Source organism: Lissotriton helveticus, chromosome 1_1 (genome assembly GCF_964261635.1).
Source record: "Lissotriton helveticus chromosome 1_1, aLisHel1.1, whole genome shotgun sequence".
NCBI lineage: Eukaryota > Metazoa > Chordata > Amphibia > Caudata > Salamandridae > Lissotriton > Lissotriton helveticus.
In genome coordinates this window covers 1,113,102,947-1,113,124,907 of record NC_136057.1, presented here as the reverse complement: position 1 = coordinate 1,113,124,907, position 21,961 = coordinate 1,113,102,947, and the positions used below count along the sequence as shown (strand labels likewise).

Sequence of the window (21,961 nt, the reverse complement as noted above, 5' to 3'; positions counted from 1 at the left end):
GCATGCAATCTGTGTTACGCTAATCATCAACTATTTGTATACCGTTTGGCAGCTTTGACATAAATGTTTTTGGTTTTTCAATAAAACTGTATTTCTTGGTCCGTAGTTTATTCATATGGCTCCACATCAAGTAATATTACTGCTTTGCTTGTAGTAGTCTATTTTAATATGGAGGCAAAGTATCTATTTATTATTGATGCCTTTTTAGGTCGAGGACCGTCGCACTGCGTAGCAGTGGGTGGAGCCCGAGATTTAATGTTTCTTAGAGGGGGCTTGGAACCCACCCCTCTTCTCCGTTGGCTGGCCTAGTACATGCTTTCCAACCATTGGATGAGAGGGGCGTCACTCGGTTCAAGCCCTGTCTTTTTCGGATTCGGGGGTGTTTTTTTAAGCTTCTATCTTGTTTTCTTTCTCTCGTCTTCCCATTGGCTGGAATTTTACCTTCCAGCCAATGGGAAGAGGAGAGAACGAAAACCACGCCCCCGAATCTGAAAAAGACGCTGGTTTCTCTGAGGCATTCCTGCCTCGCCTCGGAGAAACGTGGTCGTGTGGAGCGCGCCTCTCGGAGTAATTTCTGCCCTCTGTTCTCTCGTTTTTCTTGCCCTCTGTTCTCTCGTCTCGTTTTTCTTGCCCTCTGTTGTCTCATTTTTCTTGCCCTCTGTTCACTTATTTTTCTTGCCCTGTTCACTCGTTTTTCTTGCCCTCTGTTTACTCGTTTTTCTTGCCCTATGCTCTCGTTTTTCTTGCTCTCTGTTCTCTCGTTTTTCTTGCTCTGTGTTCTCTCGTTTTTCTTGCCCTCTGTTCACTCGTTTTTCTTGCCCTCTGTTCACTCGTTTTTCTTGCCCTCTGCTTTCTCGTTTTAATATTGGTGGGAGTCGCCAAAGGCCAACAGTCGCGGAGCCTCCCCTCCCCCCCTACCTATCTCCCCCCCCCCCCCCCCCCCTCCCTCCACCCTGGGCGGGGATTTAAAGACATAAAGCGGGGGCATTGTGGGGACCGTTACCGATGTCGGGTCCTGTTGGTTTGATATGTATTAGGAAAAGGGCGGTGCACCGGGACCCGTCCTCGGCCTTGTCGAGACTTAGGAATAACGTCGGCTGAGCATGTTGGAGCCCTAACACTTTGACCCCCGCCACCCCCCTGCTGATGATATTGGGCTGTTCGCAGGGCCCGTGGCACACTCGTGGCGCACAAGATGGGGCGGACATAACCCCCCCCCCTTCCTCCCCCCCAACCACCACCACCGCTTCCGCTAATATTGGGCTGTTCGCAGGGACCCGGCACCCTCGTGGCGCACAAGATAGGGCGGACATAACCCCCCCCCCCCCCCCCCGGAAACACCAGCGATAATGCCGGACAACGTGGGCTCGCGAAGTGCGACCTCGCTGGCCGGAGGGACAGAGCGGTGGCTACCACTCGACCCTGCTGGTGAATACCCTACCACCACCACCCTGTGTGAAAGGCAGAGAGCCGGGCGCCTCGCGAGGGTGGGGGTGTGGGCAGAGACTCGCGGGCGTTGCGTACGGCGTTCTTTGCCCCCGAGGTATAGGACTGTGTCCCAAGGTGGGTGGCCACAAGGGGTGAGGCAGCCTGGTGCGGGGTTGTTTAGTTGCGGGTAAGACTGCAAAGGGTCTGGTTCGCAGGACCCTCCCGGAGACACGGGTGGTCCAAGTTGCAGTCATGTTGCAGGCCGCAGAGCAGGGTGTCGGTGTGGGGGGGGGGCTCTGTGTGTGTGTGTGTGTGTGTGTGTGGGGGGGGGCTCTGTGTGTGTGTGTGTGTGTGTGTGTGTGGGGAGCTCTCTGTGTGTGTGTGTGTGTGGGGGGGGCTCTGTGTGTGTGGGGGGGGGCTCTGTGTGTGTGGGGGCGGGCTCTGTGTGTGTGGGGGCGGGCTCTGTGTGTGTGGGGGGCTCTGTGTGTGGGGGGCTCTGTGTGTGGGGGGGGAGCTCTGTGTGGGGGGGAGCTCTGTGTGGGGGGGCTCTTTGCGGGGGGCTCTTTGTGGGTGGGGCTCTTTGTGGGGGGCTCTGTGTGGGTGGGGCTGTGTGTGTGGGTGGGGCTGTGTGTGTGTGGGGGTTGCTCTGTGTGTGTGTGGGTGGGTTGCTCTGTGTGTGGGGGGGTCTGTGTGTGGGGGGGTCTGTGTGGGACTCTGTGTGTGGCTCTGTGTCTGTGGGAGGGCCTCTTTGTGTGTGTGTGGGGGGGGTCTGTGTGTGTGTGTGTGGGGGGGGCTCTGTGTGTGTGTGGGGGGGCTCTGTGTGTGTGTGGGGGGGGCTCTGTGTGTGTGTGGGGGGCTCTGTGTGTGGGGGGGGCTCTGTGTGTGTGTGGGGGGGCTCTGTGTGTGTGGGGGGCTCTGTGTGTGTGGGGGGCTCTGTGTGTGTGGGGGGGCTCTGTGTGTGTGGGGGGGCTCTGTGTGTGTGGGGGGCTCTGTGTGTGTGGGGGGCCTCTGTGTGTGTGTGTGGGGGGGGGCTCTGTGTGTGTGTGGGGGGCTCTCTGTGTGTCTGTGGGGGGGGCTCTGTGTCTGTGTGTGTGTGTGGCACTGTGTGTGTGGGGGGGGGCTCTGTGTGTGTGTGTGTGTGTGGGGGGCTCTGTGTGTGTGGGGGGCTCTGTGTGTGTGGGGGGCTCTGTGTGTGTGGGGGGGGCTCTGTGTGTGGGGGGGGCTCTGTGTGTGTGGGGGGCTCTGTGTGTGTGTGGGGGGCTGTGTGTGTGGGGGGGGGGGCTCTGTGTGTGTGGCTCTGTCTGTGTGTGTGTGTGGGGGGCTCTGTGTGTGGGGGGGGCTCTGTGTGTGGGGGGGGCTCTGTGTGTGTGTGGGGCTCTGTGTGTGGGGGGGGGATCTGTGTGTGTGGGGGGCTCTGTGTGTGTGTGGGGGCTCTGTGTGTGTGGGGGGCTCTGTGTGTGTGGGGGGCTCTGTGTGTGTGGGGGGCTCTGTGTGTGTGTGGGGGGCTCTGTGTGTGTGTGGGGGCTCTCTGTGTGTGTGTGTGTGTGTGGGGGGGGGGCTCTGTGTGTGTGTGTGGGGGGCTCTGTGTGTGTGGGGGGGCTCTGTGTGTGTGTGTGGGGGGGGCTCTGTGTGTGTGTGTGGGGGGCTCTCTGTGTGTGTGGGGGGGGCGGGCTCTGTGTGTGTGTGGGGGGGCTGTGTGTGTGTGTGTGTGTGGGGGGGGGCTCTGTGTGTGTGTGTGTGTGTGTGGGGGGGGTGGGCTCTGTGTGTGGGGGTGGGCTCTGTGTGTGGGGGTGGGCTCTGTGTGTGGGGGGGCTCTGTGTGTGGGGGGGGCTCTGTGTGTGTGTGGGGGGCTCTGTGTGTGGGGGGGGGCTCTGTGTGTGGGGGGGGCTCTGTGTGTGTGTGGGGGGGGCCTCTGTGTGTGTGTGGGGGGGCTCTGTGTGTGGGGGGGCTCTGTGTGTGTGTGTGGGGGGGCTCTGTGTGTGGGGGTGGGCTCTGTGTGTGGGGGTGGGCTCTGTGTGTGGGGGGGCTCTGTGTGTGGGGGGGGGCTCTGTGTGTGGGGGGGGGCTCTGTGTGTGTGTGGGGGGCTCTGTGTGTGGGGGGGGGCTCTGTGTGTGTGTGGGGGGGGCCTCTGTGTGTGTGTGTGTGTGTGGGGGCCTCTGTGTGTGTGTGTGTGGGGGGGGCCTCTGTGTGTGTGTGTGGGGGGGGCCTCTGTGTGTGTGTGGGGGGGGGCTCTGTGTGTGTGTGTGGGGGGGCTCTGTGTGTGGGGGGGCTCTGTGTGTGGGGGGGCTCTGTGTGTGTGTGGGGGTGGGCTCTGTGTGTGGGGGTGGGCTCTGTGTGGGGGGGCTCTGTGTGTGGGGGGGGCTCTTTGTGTGTGGGGGGGGCTCTGTGTGTGGGGGGGGGCTCTGTGTGTGGGGGGGGCCTCTGTGTGTGTGTGGGGGGCTCTGTGTGGGGGGGCTCTGTGTGTGTGTGTGGGCTCTGTGTGTGTGTGTGGGGGGGCTCTGTGTGTGGGGGGGCTCTGTGTGTGTGTGGGGGGGCTCTGTGTGTGTGTGGGGGGGCTCTGTGTTTGTGTGTGGGGGGGCTCTGTGTTTGTGTGTGGGGGGCTCTGTGTTTGTGTGTGGGGGGGCTCTGTGTTTGTGTGTGGGGGGGGCTCTGTGTGGGGGGGGGCTCTGTGTGGGGGGGGGCTCTGTGTGTGTGGGGGGCTCTGTGTGTGTGGGGGGGCTCTGTGTGTGTGTGTGGGGGGGGCTATGTGTGTGTGTGTGGCTCTGTGTGGGTGGCTGTGTGTGTGTGTGGCTCTGTGTGTGTGTGGCTCTGTGTGGGTGGCTCTGTATGTGTGTGGGTGTAAATGCAATAGGTCATGCATTTGCGAGTGATTAAGCTATTGGCATTGTAAATGACAATGCCATTTATTTAACGATTAAGCTATTGGCAATGTAAATGACAATGCTATTTATTTATGATTTTTTTTTTTTTTAAGTCATGGGCAATGCCAATAGCTCTACCTTTCAATAATGCCGAGACCATTGCATTGTAAATGCTTGTTTTATTTTACATATATAGTTTATTGTGCTTGAAAGTTCTAATTAATTACTACATCACAAATTTTCTAGTTCATGCCAGTGATAAACAAATGAAATCTTTTTTTAATGTAATTTTTAGTAAATATTTTACTGTAACTTCTGTTGGTGGTTAAAAACTGTATATTCTCACAATCAACTTAAGCAACGAGACTATAGATAAGATTTTATTTATTTATCAACTCCAGACATTATACTACAGTCACAATCTTGACCCTTAGAATATTCCCCAGGCGTCAGACTGAATCCAGAAAACGTTTAAGCTATACCCTTCCATGCTGGGATGTGGCACCTGCGACTCCGCATTGACAACGTCCACACTGGATCTGACATGTGCGGGCCAAGTACGCGCCACCCATGTGTGTTGACATCAGGTCCTTTCCTTCTGCACCTGTCAACACTGATCCAAAGCTACTCTGGTCATTTTTACCACTTTTTTTCTTAAACTTTCAAAGCTTTTTATCAATTTTACTTCGAGTATTCTAGGGAATGCTGGCGGGGCCTCACTCGGAGCTTGTTGGTCCTTATGAATTTGTGCACGCATCTGTAGCGAATTCGATACCGGGTCCACTCCCAGTTCCACACTTTACACTAGATTGCGGTCCACCAACACAGATACAAAATTCACCAAAAGCCAACTCCTAATGCTGTCAGACTCCAAGACTACGCCGTGCGGACCCTGTCTGAGGCCATACTTCGGCTGCTTAATCCTTCCAATCCGGCAATCCCTCTGATAACAATATTGTCTTTCTATCACATGGGAGGAAATATTTTCTTCTGCTACCTCTTAGCCTCTTTATAGTGTCTTATGCGGCATACATCCACCCTGTAGGTGGCAGGTTTCTGCACTTTCTGCTAGGGTGGTGGGACATCACCTTGGACAAGTGGGTGTTACAGATTGTTCAGCAGGGTTACAAACTTCCATTCTTGAAATCCCTGCCGCCTTTACAACCAACTAGAACGGTTGATGGAGGACTATCTCCTTTTACGACAGGAAGTGCACGCTCTTTTGGGGAAGGTAGCTATAGAGAGGATGCTGTTAACCAGAAATAGGTCACAGTTATTATTCCCACTTTTTACTGGTGCTAAAAAAGGATGGAGGCCTTTACCCTGTTCTAGACCATCACCCTCTCAAAATTGCCCTGCCTTAGACCCTGGATGGTAGCATTGGACCTGCAGAACGCTTATTTTCACACCCCTCTCCTGCAGGCCCACAGGCTCTATCTGTTCATAGTGGCCCAGGAGCATTTTCATTTTACTGTGATCACTTATGGCCTCCCCATTGCCCTTTGGGTGTTTACGAAAATTGTGTTGGTTGTCGCAGCAGATCTTCAGAGGTCTTTGGGTCCCATTCATCCCCTACTTTGACGAATGGCTACCAGAGGTAGGCTTGCCCCACATAGTCATCAACCACCTCCAGACTATGTCGGACCTCCTAACCTCCTTGGGGATGCCATCTCAGAGGCTCCCTTTAAACTTAGTCATTCTGGTCACTGTGCAGCTTCGCACATATGCCTTCAAACTGTGAGTGCAGGACGTTCAAGCTCAGATTCCATTGCTTCAGCCTTGGAACTGGATCCCATTGAAGATGACTGAGGTCATCCGGACTGATGGCCTCCGGCATTGCTATTGGTCAAGCACTCCTGGTGACCTATGCTAACTATGCAGTGGGATCTGAAGTCCTGTTGGCAACAGAACCACAGGGACCTCTCCAACCAAGTTCAGATTTTAGAGGAGCCTGCAAACTATTTGCAGTGGTGGGTGCTGGACTGCCATTTAGTCAGTGATAGACAACTCTTACTACCCCGACCAGAGCTGACAGTGGGTAACTGATGTATTGCTTCAGGGATAAGGCGGCCATCTTGGAGAGGTGGAGATCAGAGGCTTCTGGTGGAGCTCGGCTCCACATCAACCTGTTGGAGTGGAGTCATCCGGATAGTGTTGAAAGCCTTCCTGCCCTCCATCAAAGTGCGGTTGGTTCTCGTGTTCGAGGACAATACCAATGCCATGTGGTACTGCAACAAGCTGTGCAGAGTGTAGTCATGGTGCCTGTGTCAGAAGGCCCTACGCTTCTGGATGTAGCTGGAACGCCAGGGTAGTTTACTGGTGGTGCAGCACATGTTGGGATCTTTTAACTCCAGGGCGGATTAACTCACTTGTCGATGCCTAGCGGGTCACAAATGGTGGTTGCACCCATAAGTGGCGCAAGGTCTCTTCTGTTGAGGAGAACCTTGGCTCGATCAGTTCGCCACTGCAAAGAGTGTATAATGTCCTCATTTCTGCCCATTGGAGTTTCCAAAGCGGCTCTCGCTAGGAGATGCAGGACATCTGTACGCCTTCCTGTACTACCACTCCTGCCCCTAGTTCTGAAGAAGATTAGGAACAATTGTTCTCAAGTCATCCTAGTGGTCCCAAATTGGGCACTGAGAGTATGGTATCCTGAACTCCTGGGTATGAGCATCTATCCTCCGATCTGGCAGTCTTTGTTGGAGGATCTCCTCTCGCAGTAGCAGGGTAGAGTCCTCCACTTGTTTCTGTGAACCCTCCACCTCCATGCTTGGAGATTGAGCGGCGACAGTTGAATTCTTTGGGCCTCTCTCCCAAGGTCGTGGACGTGATCCTGCCAGCCAGGCACCCCTCTACCATATCTGTATACACTTTCCATTGGGACAAGTTTGTAGACCAATGCGTGACCAAACCAATTGGACCACTTCATGCCACACTGTCCGGGGTTTTGTTGTTTGTGTTGTCCCTAGCCTAGCAAGGCTTTGCTTTAAGCAATTTTAATGGGTACAGCTCTGGTATTTTGGACTTTTTACATTATCCGGACCAGCCTTCTTTCTTTAAATCATTAGTGGTGATGCGTTTCCTTAAAAGGCTACAATATTTGCTTCCCCCTTCACCAGCCTTAGTGGGCCTTGAATTTAGTTTTGATCTTTCTCATATGTTCTCCATTCACACCTATGCATGACTGTCCTCTCCGGTTGCTCAATCTCAAGACAAATCTTCTTGGTTGCCACAACATTGGCTTGAAAGATGAGCGAACTTCAGGCCTTCTCTGCTAATCCTCAGTATGCTTATTTCTACCCAGATAAGCTGGTTCTTTGGACTTGTGCATTCTTTTTGCCAAAGGTAGCGAGTACCTTTCACTTTTGACAAACATTGTTCTTGCTCCACCTCTCGTCTCTAAGAAGTAGGAGAGACTACATTGGCTGGACCCAAAGAGGACTAATTTTCTACCTTAATCTTACAAGTGAACATACAGTTGACAGTTAGCCCTTAGTTGAGATCACAGGAGCAAAGAGAAGCGGTGCATAAAATAACTATCTCTCACTGGATCCTAATGTGCTTCACTATCTGCTACACATTCCTGAGAAGCAGCCTCCTGAACGCTGATTGATTGATATGCGCTTAAAACACCAACAGAAAATAAAACATTTCTGTTCGACATCTAACTACAGATTCCTCACCAAAGAATATTCCCCAGGTGCCAGACTGGATCAGGAACATTTTGAGTACTTCGGCTCCCCAGTAGGTGGCGTCGAGCAGCTTTGTTTCAACATCCTCCGCAGCCGAAGTGACGCGTGCTGTGTCTGTATAGGTGCCACCATGGCCCGCTGACATCGGTACCTTTCTTTTCGTGCCAACAGTATGGATCCAGAAACCCACCTGGGTCATATTTTAATCACCTTTTTTCAACCTTTTGAGCTTTACTCCCAGTGTGCAAGGGACATGTCCCCCCAACACACCCATGGGATTTAAATTGTGTAAGGAATGTTCAACAAATGTCTGTTTCCACGACCTGAGGCCTGCACAACTTTCGAGTAGATACACCCCAAGGCGATTCACGAGCAGGCAATGTAGCTCCTAGTGGTGCTGCAGAAGAAGGCCCCACACTGATCTGACTTCGATCCCAAGGAAGATCTCTGACTCACTCTCGGAGTCGATCCCACGGACCTTCGTCATCCCACTTCAAGTAGTCTTCTTAATCAAGTAAGTCAAAGAAGGAAAAGAAAGTTGAAGCGTTCTTTCTCTTCCCCAGTAAACGCTGTGCTTCCATCCCCCTCTCCTGCACTCCATGGGCAGAACAGGCGGCTGGGTCTGCACCACACTTCCCGAGTTTCCCGGAGCTAGAACAACCCCTGCCTATGCCAGTATGTACTTTTATCTTTGGGCCAACGGATCCCTCTGGCGCTCCTTGAGGCCCGAGGGAACCAGAGGTGACCCTGCTGGGTTATCACCCATGGGGCTGCCCATGACTCCAGCCGGACTCTCTGTACCTGCTCCAGTATGCGAACCAACGCCAACACCAATACCTTTGCCCGTCCTTGTTCCCGACACCACTTGAAAAGGACCCAGTCACCCTCTCTTAGACAGTGATGCTTGACGTAGATTCAGTTGTCACCCGGACTGCATCAGCCTGCCCTAGATTTGGCACCCATGGACAGACCCACCACCCAGCGAGTAATGATTATAAAGAGGCTCTGGCCCCCTACCAAGAGGAAAACTGGTATGAGGAGCTGGGCAATGCCAGTGGACTGGACACCTCACCTTACTCTGGCCTGGTTTCTCCTCCGGGCTGTGTCTCAGAGGAAGGAGCATCTTCTGCTGTGATGAGCCATAAGGCAGCGGAGATCCTTGACCTACAGCAGCCCTTCTTTGTGGTCAAGACCAGCTTCTTGATGGGGGGTGCTTCAATTGAGAGTATGCTCTTCGGAGCCCCTGCTCTCCTTTAATGAGGGCCTCACTGGTGTTCTCATGGGGGCCTGAACTAAACCCTTGTGAGAGCCTTGTGGTGCAGCCCTCTGCGGCCAGATTTAACCCACGCACATTCCCTACCTCTCTGACAGATAGGAAATCAATGATGCTTGATGCCTTTTGGGTAGAGGATCTTTTCTTCCTTCAGTCTCTTATTGCTTTCCGTGAACACTGCATGGCTCTTGGGCTGATGTTCTCACACCTTGTGAGCTTGGTTGCGCAGCTGCTGATAATCTTTTCAGAAGAGGACTGGGCCATCTTAAACCAGGCACTGCTAGATGGCTGTGACGCAGTCAAGTTCACCATTCTGTGCGGACTGGATTCCACAGAGTTAATAGCCAGAGCCATGGTCTCAACAGTGCATCTCCACGGTCACGCCTGACTGAGATCAATGGTGATAGATATGCCCTTAGATGGTTCCCACCTACAGGACGATAAAGCAGACTCTGGGCTTGAGCGCCATGAGAGCTGAGTCACTGCCAAATCCCTAGGCCTCTCCTTGGGTTCCCAACAACAGCAGCAATCTTTCCTTTGCCCCTTCCATGGCCGAGGTTGGGACTCCCATGTGCGTCCACAGTTCCAACCTTATATCGCAGGCCAGCATACTCCTCGCTCCTTTTGTGACTGGGGATGAGTAACCCAAAGCCAGCATACTGCCCAGTCCTCCGGCTTCCTCAAACTCTTTAATGTGTTCTCAATACAGCACACCACCCCGTTCAGGCACCACCTGCTTCAATGGCAAGCAATAACCACCCAACAAGTATGTTACCCAAATTGTGCAGTAGGGTTATGCCCTGCTGTTTCTCGAAACCCTGTTTACCTTGCGTCCATCCTTAGACTGAGGACCATCTTTACTTGCTCTGTGAGGAAGTGAAGACACTTCTGGCTAAAGGAGCCATTGAGAGGGTGCTAGCATCCGAAGTCGGACTTGGTTGTTAATCCCCCCTACTTTCCGGTGACGAGAAAGGAAGGATCCTATCTTAGATCTTCACCCGAGAAAGGAAGGATCCTATCTTAGATCTTCACCCTCTTAATGCCTTTCTACTGAAACAAGTTCAAGATGTTCAACTTAGCTCAGGTTCTGTCTGCCCTGGATCCCGGAGACTGAATTGTAGCATTGAACCTCCAGGACCCCCCCTACTTTCCGGTGATGAGAAAGGAAGTATCCTATCTTAGATCTTCACCCTCTTAATGCCTTTCTACGGGAACAGAAGTTCAAGATGTTCAACTTAGCTCAGGTTCTGTCTGCCCTGGATCCCAGAGACTGGATTGTAGCATTGAACCTCCAGGACACACATTCCTATATCCCCAACCTGCAGGCCCTCCGACATTACCTGCAGTGTCTGGTAAGCCAGGAGCATTTCCAGTTTGCCGTGCTCTCCTTTTGGCCTCACCAGTGCCCCTTGTGTGTTCACGAAAGTGATGGTTGGTGGTTGCAGTACAGCTGTGGAGGTGAGGGGATCCCAGTCTTCCTCCTAAATCAATGACTGACTGTTGAAGGCAGTTTTCACCCACCTCCAAACTACGACAAATCTTTTGCACTAGCTGGGGTTCACTATCAACATGCTGAAATCACACCGGACTCATTTTCAGACACTCCCTTTTCATCAGAGCCATTCTGGTGCAGTTATGTGCTTACCCTGCAGAGGGGAGAGTCCAGGGCATTTGTACCTCAGTCCAGAATTTTGGTGAGACTGACTCTGATGCTGCTGGGTCTGGTGGCCTCCTGCATCTTGCTGGTGAAGCACGCTTCATGGCATATTTGGGCCTCTGTGGGATCTGAAGACCTAATAGCTTCAGCACCAGGGGAATCTCTCTGACCTGTTCCGGATTTTGTTGGGACTGTAAAAGATCCACAATGGTGGTTGATGAACCACGATTAGATCAGAGGCAGACCCCTCTCCATTCCCCATCCGGAGACTACAGTTGTGACAGATGCATCACTTCTGTTTTTGGGCATCCACCTTGGAGAGGTGGAGATCGGAGAACTCTGGCATCTGGAGGAATCTCAACTTCATATCAGTCTTCTGGGGATGAGGGCTATCCACTTGGCATTGAAGGCCTTCCTCCCATCCGTCAACGGAAGGCTGGCTCAGGTGTTCACGGACAACACCACCGCCATATGGTATTGCAACAAACAGGGTGGAGTGGGTTGTCTACCCAATGCCAGGATGCTCCATGCCTCTGAACTTGGCTGAAGCGCCAGAACATTTCCCTGGCCATGCAAAATTTGCTGGTATCTTTGAACGCTATGGATGACTAACTCAGCCGTCAGTTCCTTGAGGATCACAAATGGCATCTGCATCCAGAGATGGCGCAAAGCCTCTTCCAAGAATGTAGAGAACTTTAGCTCGATCTATTCATTACTGCCGAAAATGCACAATGTCCGCATGTCTGCGTGTTGGAGTTTCCAAAGCAGCTGTCACTCGCGGACTCATTCTTTATAGACTGGAACCCGGCACTCCTGTATGCCTTTTTGCCCATACTGCTCCTGTCCTTCGTTCTCAAGTAAATAAGGGCCATATGGGCCCAAGTCTTTTTAGTGGCTCTGGACTGTGCAACGAGAGTTTGATATCCCAAACTCCTGAGCATGAGCATCTGCCCTCTGATCAGCTGCCCTTTCAGTAGGATCACTTGTCGCAGCTGCAGAGCATGGTCCTGCACCTGAACCTGTGCACCCTCCACCATCATGCTTGAAGACGAAGCGACTACAATGAATACTATTGATCTTTCTCCAGAGATTTGTGATGTCATCTGGGCAGCCAGTTCTCTCTCAATAAAAGCTGTATACACCTGCCACATTTGTGGCTTGGTGTTACACCCCTCATGTTGATTCTGCCTCCTTGTTGGAGGTGGTGTTTGTGCTGTTTTTAGCCCGACACAACCTTCGGCCCTGTTAAAGGTTATATTTCTACCATCTTTGCTTTTTTGTTTGCTGGATCAGCCCTCACTGTTTGTTACCTGTTGTGACAGGTTTCCTTAAGGGCTTGCAACATTTGTTCCCTCCTACACCCTTTCATCATGCCCCTATGGGATCTTAATTTGGTTCTGACTTTTCTTACAGGTTTTCCATTGGATTCCCTACACAGCTTCATCTGAGACTGCTGACTTTTCAGACGGTCTACTTAGTGGTCATTACATCAGCCAGTTGAGTCAGTGAGCTTCAAGCTCTTTCAGTTAACCCTCTGTACACCTGCTTCTACCTGGACAAACTGGTTCTTTGGGCTCTCATCTACTTCCTACAGAAGCTGATTACTCCATTCCATGTCAGCCAAAACATCTTGCTGACATTTTCGCTCCACCTCATTCTTCTATGGAAGAGGAGAGACGCCACCGCCTGGATCCGAAAAGAGCTGTCTTTCTACATTGATAGTACCAAAGACAACAGGTGGACCGTCCGCGTTTTATTGCATTCACAGAAGCAAAAGAAGGCCGAGATGTGCAGAAGAGAACCATCTCTCAGTGGATGGTTCTTTGCTACAAGATCAGCTAGACACTAGCTATGAAGCGGCCTCCTGAGGACTTACGGGCCCATTCCACCAGGGTTTAGGCCACTACTACTGGGCTGGCACATGGAGTACCGGCCTGGACCTCTGCCAAGGTGTTATGGGAGCGTCTCTCCACATGTTCACAAACAATTACTGCTTGCCCAGTCAGGTCCATAGAGATGTGTATTTTGCCTGTTTGGTCCTTGAGGATTTCCTAGTTTCATCCAGTTCGCAGATACACTTCTGGGTATGTATTGCTTGAATATTTATTGTACGGTGAGGAATTTTTGGTTAGAAGTATCTATCCGAAGACAAAGCTACTTCCTTCGTTAGCCCTTTTTCTTCAAGACACTGCAGGTTTCTCACCAACCCTACCATCCTCTCATATCTGCGAAATGGGCTCTTCAACTAAAAGTTCCACCTAGATTCTGTACGCTGGTCACACATCATTCAGTAGTGGCTCTGCATTTTTGGGGCAGAAATAGTCATGAAAAAACTGATGTTAGCGCACCAGGGTGGGACCTGTAGGCACAGCGCACCTCCTATTCCGATGCAGAGCTACTCCATGCGACCTATTGGCGCGCTGATGTACTGCTCAGGATTTTCCTGGTCTGTTTGATGCCTGGGGAATATTCTAAGGTGAGGAATCCGGAGTTAGTCTGTACCAGAAAAAGCGATCCCAGAGGTTAGGAACTTGTTTGTTAAAAGATTGCTAAATTCCATGCACATTTGTCAAACTGTTTCACAGATTGAAGTAAATTAATACTTTTTTTGGACTACCAACAACACCCATTTTTTTAATGATGCTTCCCATTGAGTAGCTAGCACACATTAAAAAATACTACGAATCCGCTCAATATGCTAAATGTCGGTCATATTTTGTGCATATTGAGCAAACCGTACTAGAATTAGTGATTTCCCATTTTAGTGACCTACTTTACACCAAACTTAGCGTGAAAGTAGAAATTTTGTCAGAAGGTGATTTTTTTTGGTTCGATGTAAATCTGTTTAATAATTTCTCTGCCGTTTTCATTTGCAAGTGACTTTTGATTCCTAGCTATCACATGTGAATAATTTTTTTTACAAAATGTGGTTTGTTGGCTCAGGGCTGAACATTTGTTTGGTGCCATCATGAAACTAGCAAATTGGCTCAGACTCTCGAGTTTCACATTGTGGGGGGAAAAGAAAAATAATTCCACAGCCATGTTAAAGCTAACAACAAAAGTGACTCCTGGGAAGTAGTGAAGGCTATTCAGGCACGTGGAAAAATTAAACATAATCCAGAGAAAAAAGCACCTACAGACGGGGCCATTTTATCAATAAAGTGAGTGTCTGACTTTGCTTGGAAGGCAAGGTGGGGTGCAGAGAGCTCTGTGCCAAGCCAGCGCTGCCCAGTGCTGTTTGGGTCTGGCCTCACTACCAGCCCACACTGTGCAAAGTTGAAGTCATCGCTCAGGGGAACTTTGGCGATTGCGGCGCAGTGAGCAGTGTCCATGGCTATGTGCAGCAGAGTTTGGGTGTTCTCAGTCGGTTGGACGGAGGCCTTGGCCCCAAGCCAGCCTTGCACATTGTCAAAGGCCTTTTGCAGCTTGGGTTGGGCAGTCTCAGTGGATTGGGTGTAGGACCTTGCCATAGGGCAACGTCATGCACATTGGGAATGTTTGCCCAGCCGCCGCTGGGATTGGCTGAAGGATGCGCACAGCAGGAATGTTCAGCCACGGCAGGTTGAGCGCAACAGGCCATGCTCCGTGGACTACCACCGCTGCACCCGGCCAAAGGCCATGTGCAGCAGGTGTTTGAAAATAAGCAGATAATTAAACAACAATGACCATCACTAGAAAAAACAGTTGGTTGTGATTCAAATACTTAAAACCACTGAAATTCACCAGTCATGGTTATGAAAGCAAACATCACATGCCAAAACTCGGTCTCCGTCATGCACAAAACACCTATTTGCACACTGCTCAGACACAAATAGGTAACAGAACTGCCTGAAGGGCGCTGTGAGTTATAGAGAATACTGTCTGTGTTCATAATCACAACTAGCAACATGCTTAGATGTCTGAACATTTTTGGTCTACCATTGAGCAGCGAACTGACTGGTGGAATCTGCTGCACGGTTTGGTGTTTGTATATCCTGCTTTGACACCCCTAGAGTCCTTCGCCTGCTCGGAAACGTTTCTCTTTCAAGTCTTTTACTGATGTACCCAGTTACTTTTATCACCTAGCCTTATACCGATTACTACTCGGATTTTTTTTAATGAAACTCCTTAGACTAACCCTGTGAACAATTTTTCTATTGCGTAGCTTTCACTAGAATATATCCTTGTTTCTAGTTTAAAGTACTTTTTTTGTTTTTTAATGTTTGTTTGAATGTTACATTCTTTTGACTGTATTGCGCTGTGCTTGTTGATGACTACATTCACAACTCCTTTCTGTGAAGAGGCCTAATGCATTCACTTTACGAATTCATACTTGACCTTACGGTCACATGTTCAAATGCCTACAGATGCACTGTGCATTTCATCCTTCAGAGATCGATAAAATGAGTACCATTGCGTTAGGTAACAATCAACAACTTTTAGTCAGTGCTAGTGTGCTCTGATTGATGAACAGGAGCATTAGAGATACCTATGTTATGTTCTCAAGCCTTAAACTCGCCTGCACCATTAAAGGGAGACCAAAAGTTATTTTGCCTCCCCGTTTCTTTTTCCCCAGCTCTCTCTGTGGGTTGGTCTCTTGCTGCCTTTCTCACTCAATCTCCCGTTATCGCTCAGACTCGCTGTCTGTCCCTGTATCTCCCACTCACTGTGTTTTTGTCACATTCATCCTTGCTCTGCCTGGCTCTGAGTCTCTGTTAATCTGTGTCAGTCTCCCTCTGTCTGACTTCCTCACTCCCTTTTGTATCCCACTCTCTATGCCGCTGTCTGCCTCTCTGTCTAAGTCGGTCTCTTGCAGTCTCTGTGTTTGCCATTACATCTGTGTCTGCCTCCACTCCTGGGATCTCTCTCTCTCTCTCTCTCTCTCTCTCTCTCTCTCTCTTTCTTTCTCTGTCTCTTTCTCTCTTTCTCTCTCTCTCTTTCTCTCTCTTTCTCTCTCTCTTTCTCTCTTTCTCTATCTCTCTCTCTCTCTCTCTCTTTCTCGCTCTCGCGCTCTTTCTCTCTTTCTCTCTCTCTCTCTCTCTCTTTCTCTCTCTCTCTCTCTCTCGTTCTCTCTCTCTCTCTCTCTCTCTCTCTCTTTCTCTCTCTCTCTCTCTCTCTCTCGTTCTCTCTCTCTCTCTCTTTTTCTCTCTCTCGCTCTCTCTCTCTCGCTCTTTCTCTCTCGCTCTTTCTCTTTCTCTCTCTTGCTCTCTCTCTCGCTCTCTCTCTCTCTCGCTCTCTCTCCCCCCACCCTCCCCCTCTCTCCCCACCCTTACATTTGGGATTTGCATGCTTTTGAATCTGGAGAAGACCTACACTCAATTACACAAGTATTACAGCAAAGTAACGTTTACTTTCTTCATTGCCATTTTTATCACCCTGCAAACGTTTAAAACAAGATTCAAGTAATGACAATGTGAAAACATCACTAATTCATGATCTTCATTTGTTTTGTAGTTTCTTTAGAGGCATTCCAGCGAACAAACAATGGTATATTTTGAAGCATGACAAAAGTCCAGATGCAGCTTCAGCGGCTAGGGCTATTAATGGACAGAGCTAGGTAAGTGTAAATCGACAAATTCTGCAACTTATAAAGCCATTTTAACAAATGCTCCACTGTGCACACGTTCCCAACAGGTTTCATATAATTGTCACAAAACGTATTTTTGATCAGTTCTGGTGTCTTCGTTGTAGAAGTTCATTTTTGGTCATAGGCAACAGAATAGTCCAGCCTGCACAGGACCCTGTCACACTTTTACAATATAAGAATACAATATGTTTAAATGGTAAGAAAAGGGCATTTTAAAGGAGAATAACTGCAGCCTTTAAGAGGTCTCCTTTTCGAATTTTAAGGTTTCCTCTTAAAAATGAAAGTGCAATTAGCAGAAGCGGTGGTCCATAGCACTCATGAAGGGAGAACTCAGTTGTTGCTTTGGGGATTTTGATTGTTCTTTGGTCCTGGAATTATTTGTCGTAGTCGTATGATGTGTACTGTACCTTTCACCATGCACACTACTGCTTGCTGTCTTGTTCTTATTTGTAATGTCCTGCTAAACTGAAAAATAACTTCTTCTTTTTAAAGCAAGGCAATTACAGTGCAATTAATCTTAAAAGGTTCAACTTTGCAGCATAACCCTAACCTTGCAACATAAACCATAAAAAAATACATGGAGGAAATGAAGAAAATACCGCCATGCAAAGCTGAAAACTGAACAGCACTCCTTTAATGAACTATTATCTTCAATATACTCTGTAGTCCGCCATAGTGGGCTATTCTGGCTCATCAAAGCTCCGCTCAACTATTATATGGCTGAAGCAAAAGTGATGGTGGGTAACCTGGAAACGGAACTTAATAGCAGGTTTAGGCCAATACAGTGGGCTCTAAGGGCATTAGAGCATTCATCCCACCCCATAAGAGCCCAATGGTTTTGAATTAAAACACACCCCTGTCAGAGACATCAGGTTTAAAAACCGTTAGGAGGCACAAGTAATTTCCACTGAAGGCAGAAGTGCAGCTCCCATTCACATTCAAAGGCTGACTCAATTCTGCATGCTCAGCCTATAAATGCGATGTAATGTTGAGCATGTGGTTTAAAATGCAAAACACCAGGAGTCTGACTCCTTGTTCGTATAGACAAAATCTTAGGGGAAATTCTTTGATTAACAAGTCGGGTAGTATCAGTGAAATTGGAGGAAATGGATATAGAAAAACTGGCAACCATGATTAAGTTGATTTGTTCCAGGGTGATTATTATTGCTCTGAAATAGCCATAACACTGTTGGTATTCTGATATATTTGCTGTGAAACTAAACATCCTGACCAAGTTTCATAGCCAGTATTGCACCCCCAGTTGGAAAACCTAAAACCTGGGAATATGGCTCTTAGAATTAGTTCAGTATGGCCATTTCTAAATACCCAAAGTCTGTATTGACATTTTTTGAGAGGCCAAGGAACCATCTACCATAGAGGCTTATGCCTTTAAGTGATAGATTTTCTTTGATGGCAGCAGAAAAATATTGACCTTTCAAAAAGGTGTGATTATTCTGCTGAGCAAATCTGTATCTGAAGTTCTTCCCCTTCAAGGTACACTTAGAAGCATTTAAAACCTACTTGAAAAGTTTCTCTCAATCTTTTTCTCAAATCTAGTTGTAAAAAGTAATTACTTCGAGGGGCTAAACATAATTTTCTCCCAAGTCTGCACCCTTACACACCATGAGACCTTAATGTGATATTATGTAAATTATGAGCCAACATATAAATCTTTGTTTCAGCACCTTCTTTGGAAAGGCAGTACATGGCATTAGGGAATACAATACTTACAATCTCCTTAATCAGGAGCAGTGGTCTGCGTTTAGCTTTCTACATGTGCTACCTTTCTGGCTGTATTCCATCAGTTTCCTACAGGTTTAGCAGCATGGTTAGGATTATGCTATAGGGACCTATACAAAGCTCACTCATGTAAGTAAAACATTGGTAGTTTGTGGCCACCACATCACTTTTTTTTGTTGTTGAAACTTTTAAAATGGAGAAGAGCAAGAAAATATATATATTTCTGATGGTTCAGTTTAATTGCAGATTCCTCACCCATTGAATTCTCCTAAGTGCCAGACTGGATCCAGAACCTTTTAAGCAAAAGTGTGCGCCTGTAGCTGAGACTATTTTGACTTCGCCTCGCCTCCAGAATTCACAACACATAGCTGTATATATGTGCCACCCTTGTATGTCCTCGATGCGGAACTGGAGCTCCACTCAACTTTTCAGAGCTTTCCCATCTTCCAGAATCAATTTTTTGTGACATTGTGCTATGGATGTGTTCCCCCGAAGGGGAAGCCATTCAGCACCTGCATAAGCAGATGTTTGTTACAGAGCTGTATGATGTCTGTCTTTGGTGTCTCATTTCAACTTGATTCAAAGTCCTGCAACATACGCTCCCTCTTGCACCTAAAGGCCATCATTGAGCAGGAGGAATAGGTGTGTTTGAGGCATGTGTGCTGTAGATCCACATGCTTTACATACTCCTGCCATCTAGTGTTGTGTCTGGATGTTTGCAAGTTGTTTTTCTTCTAAGAAGTCTTTTCCAGTCACGAGGTAAGGTGACTCCTCCTTTGCGTGATAATGCGCATGGGCATCGACTATATTGCTATATTGTTTTCTTTCCGCCATTGGGTTCGGACGTGTATTGCTGCATTCTGATTCGAAACTGTCAATCGGGATCCGTTCTGTTCGCAATTCACTTACCCTCGTCTGTATTGTTTTTGATCACAGTTCCACCATCTGCGTGTGAAAAATTTCTGAAAACTTTAATGTTCGAGGCATATGAGCTGAGGATCTCACACTTAGCATTAGATCACCTTCTGGTGTTGGGCTTGGATGCTTGCACGTTGTTTTTTGGAAGAAGTCTTTGTAATCACAAGATAGATGACCCCTCCCTTGGACGATAGTGCGCATGGGCATCAACTCCATCCTCAGATTGTTTTTTTCCGCCATTGGGTTCGGATGCAACTTTTGTGCTCCAGTTCGAAATCTCTATTTCAAACTTCTTCGACGCGCAAAACTTCCACAAACTCTTCGGATTAACTTCGAACATCTTCATATTCGGTGCGACTTTCATCGGCTCGATTATGGCCTTCGACGTGGGCCGTTAGGCCTAGCCACGCAGTAAGGCCTACAGCTCATGGAAAGGACGCCATTCAAAAAATGCCGCCAGTGTGGAGCAAAGTTCCCCCACAGTGACCATCTTAAGGTCTGAAAACTATGCTTATCACCTGAACACAACTAGTCCAGGTGTCCAGCCTGCCCATCCTTTCAATCGGGGAAGACCATTTGCGATCTAAGAGCTCGACGACACATCATGGCGCAAAGATCCGCTCCGGAACCGAAGGACATCTTCAACGAAGGCCCGGATGTCCCGGAAGAAGATTCCGAAGATCTCGAAATCGTGTCAGAGGCAGAAGACTGAGACGACCTCATCACTCCTGGTCAACGAGTGAGTACTACTGCCCCTGCTCCAACCACACAACCAAAGGCACTGATCAAGAATTCTCCTGCTTGCCCGAGTCGAGACCGAAAACACGCTTCAGAAGCCCCGCCTTCGTACAAGCCTTCCGGTAGCTCTGGATCAAGCAAACCTCATGTAATCATCCCACCAGCGCCTTCAGCACCAAAGCCAAAGGAATACTCTGCTGTGAAAGCGGTTCCGACGTCTACCACCTCTAAAGACAAATCGGCCCTGAAAACCTCGGCGTCCATGGATAAGCCGGCTTCGAACGTTTCCAAGCCTAAAGATCCCGATTCGGCTCCAAAACCAAAATTCCCTGAACCAAAAGACAAGCCTAAGGACTCTACCACGCCTCCTAAGGCCAAAGACTATAACATTCAACCCCAGCTCCGCTCGGAACTGAAAAAATCGGCATCGAAGGCGGAAAAAGATTTATATTAATCCAGAAACAGGAGATGTCACTACAGTGCCGTGTAAAAAGAGGAAGTTAGACACAGCACTAGCTCCTCCAAAGCCTGTAAAGAAGGACTCTGCCACATCACCTGTGCATTCTTCCTGTACTTCCTTCTAACCCACTTCCTCTCCCTAAATCTATTTCACCACCTCTGTCTGAATCTTCTCCACCACATACAACACCTCCAGATGACAATGATAATGGCCTAGGGGTGGGGGTGACCCAAATGACCCTTTCACGGATCCACAGAACCCACAAGATGATTGGGAGTACCCTGTCCCAGCAGATCTACCAGACCTCCCAAGCCCCCAGCCATACCCTTCAAAACCATCTCCCCCAGATGATAATATTAGTTTTGGACAGTTGCTTAATAGGGCTGCCATTTATCACGGCGTCACAATGTACTCGGACGCAGCAGAGGACTTCTTTTTAGATACATTCGAACAGTAACAGAAGACAGTGCAAATATTGCCAATGATCAAGGGAGTCATTGAGCATGCCCCTGAAGTGTTCAAAGATCCCGTATGTGCCAGGATTCCTAACCCTAGATAGATCAGAAATATAGACCGGTCCCTGAAGATCCTGCTTACGTTAAGGGACAACTGCCTTTAGATTCTCTAATAGTTTCCAAAGCTAGAAAACGTACCAACTCCCAAACCCCCGGGGATGCGCCACCCCCTGATAAAGAATCCTAATTGCTGGACGCGTCTGGCAAAAGGGTAGCTGCGCAGGCAGCCAATCACTGGCGCATAGCCAACACGCAAGCACTGCTGGCTAGAGATGATAGGGCTCACTATGACCAGAAACCCTATTATAACATTTGCCTGATCAATATAAAACCCAAGCAAATAATCTTATCCAAGAGGGCAAGCTAATTTCAAACGTGTCAAATGCTCACCTGACGCGGCAGACACTGCCTCTAGATTCATTAATATAAGTGTACTCCTTAGGCGACATGTCTGGCTGCGCATTTCAGGCTTTAAGCAAGAAGTCCAGGCTACCATACTCAACCAGCCGTTCAACCAAGAACAACTTTTTGGCCCGGCTGTGGACCCGGCACTTGAAAAAATGAAGAAAGACACTGAGACTGCTAAGTCCATGGGAGCGTTAGTCTCCACAAACACATGGCTCCTTTCGTCGCTCCTTCTATAGAGGGGCCTCCAAAACCATGGGTGCAGACACCACATCTTCTTTTAAAGCCACTACACAAACATCCCCCAATAGAGGATATTTTAGAGGATGATACAGAGGAAATAACAAAGGAAGAGGTCGATGTAATAACACTCGCACCTCCCCCGCCACAAAACAGTGACTTGCCCCCGCTCCCCCAGACCATTCCACTCCGGTCGTGGGAAGATTATCACAGTTCCTACATGTCTGGAATTCCATTACAACAGACAAGTGGGTAAAACAAATTATCCAGTCTGGTTAGTGCCTGGAACTTACAACTACCCCCCACATATACCACCCAAGCGGCGTCCAATGTCCACAGATCATCTCACGCTCCTAAAACAAGAGGTTCTATCTCTGCTTCAAAAGCACGCAATAGAGTCTGTTCCCTCAACATCAAGGAACAGGGTTTTACTCGCTGTACTTCCTAATACCCAAAAAGGACGGGACT

General features: G+C 49.0%; 1 protein-coding gene across 2 annotated transcripts in view; it reads left to right on the top strand.

Moving 5' to 3' along the window:
• FRS2 (fibroblast growth factor receptor substrate 2) overlaps nt 1-21,961 on the top strand; it is a 263,424-nt gene that overhangs the window by 144,174 nt on the left and 97,289 nt on the right. For both annotated transcript variants that reach the window (XM_078678808.1, XM_078678818.1), the window contains exon 4: nt 16,345-16,447. The gene's annotated coding sequence lies outside the window, so the exon portion shown is untranslated. The remainder of the gene's footprint in view (nt 1-16,344; nt 16,448-21,961) is intronic.